The following is a 1,239-nucleotide window of genomic DNA, read 5'->3' as shown; positions in this document are numbered from 1 at the left end:
AGTTGTAGATGCATGGTTATGAGTCTAAGTGGGAGATTGTTGGGGCATATACTATTAACCATGCATTTGGATATAGTATATTCTAATAATTATCATGGTTAAAAGTTTAAGTGGGAGATTGTTGGGATATATACTATTAACCATGAGTTTGGTTTAGATATAGTATTTATTATGAAACAATTATTTATTCAGTTTTAATAAAGTTCTAAATAGATCATATATTAGTCTGTGTCCTTTGCTTATATAGTTGATGATTTAGTGTATAGAGTTTAGCTTATACACGGAAGATTAAATTATCGGTTCTTATAAGTATAAAGTTTGAGTTCACAATCTAATGATGGAATTGGACAAACCATCAGGAATGATTGTAGCACAAGATTAAATACAATTTATCTTGATTATGGGAATGGTTTAATTCCAACTTTTTGTGCTAGTACATTTTGTATGTATTGAACGGACCAGGTAGAGATAAGTATTTTATACTGACTTAATAAAATAAACTCTCTAGCCATTAAATGTACTTATACTCTTAATCTTGATATAATTATTATTAGCTGTGTATATTATTATTATTTTGATTTATTAAAAGGCGAAATTTTTTCGTGGGTCAATATGCATGGTAAATTGGATAATAATAATAATGTACATTGGTGAAGTAATAGTTAGTTGATGGAATCCACATCTCGGTTTAGAGATTGATGATACACCTTTATGAAAGCTTATAAGTTTTCATGTGTAAACCCGGCCGGTGGATTTTGTATCCGACACATGAAATAAGTTAAGCGAAATTCTAAAGAAAATAATTAATAAATTAAATCGTCAGTAATTTAATTTAATTGATTAGTATCTGAATCTTAACATGGAGAGTTAAATAAGATTTAATGGATGAATTTCGAAATTGAATAAGGAGTGCAATTATGAATTTTTAGTGGAATAATTCGTAATTAATTATGGTGGATATTAATTTCGAAAATTACAAATTAATTCCATAATTGGAAGCCTTGTTAATTAAATTCTGTGGTCCCTACTGTGCCTAAATAATAGGAAATAAAGGAATCCTTTTTCTAGCATGAATTATAAGGGATTCAGTTATTCACCTTATTATAAACCTACTGACCACATTTAAACAGTAAAATAGTGGGAAAAATGATGTGCTGACTATGATGAAGAATCATGGCGGTTATTGGGTTCTAGTTTGACATGATAAGATGGCTTCGATCACCAATCACCAGCAGTGCG

Source organism: Nicotiana attenuata, chromosome 6, assembly GCF_001879085.1.
Source record: "Nicotiana attenuata strain UT chromosome 6, NIATTr2, whole genome shotgun sequence".
Classification (NCBI taxonomy): Eukaryota; Viridiplantae; Streptophyta; class Magnoliopsida; order Solanales; family Solanaceae; genus Nicotiana; species Nicotiana attenuata.
This window is presented reverse-complemented; position numbering follows the sequence as displayed.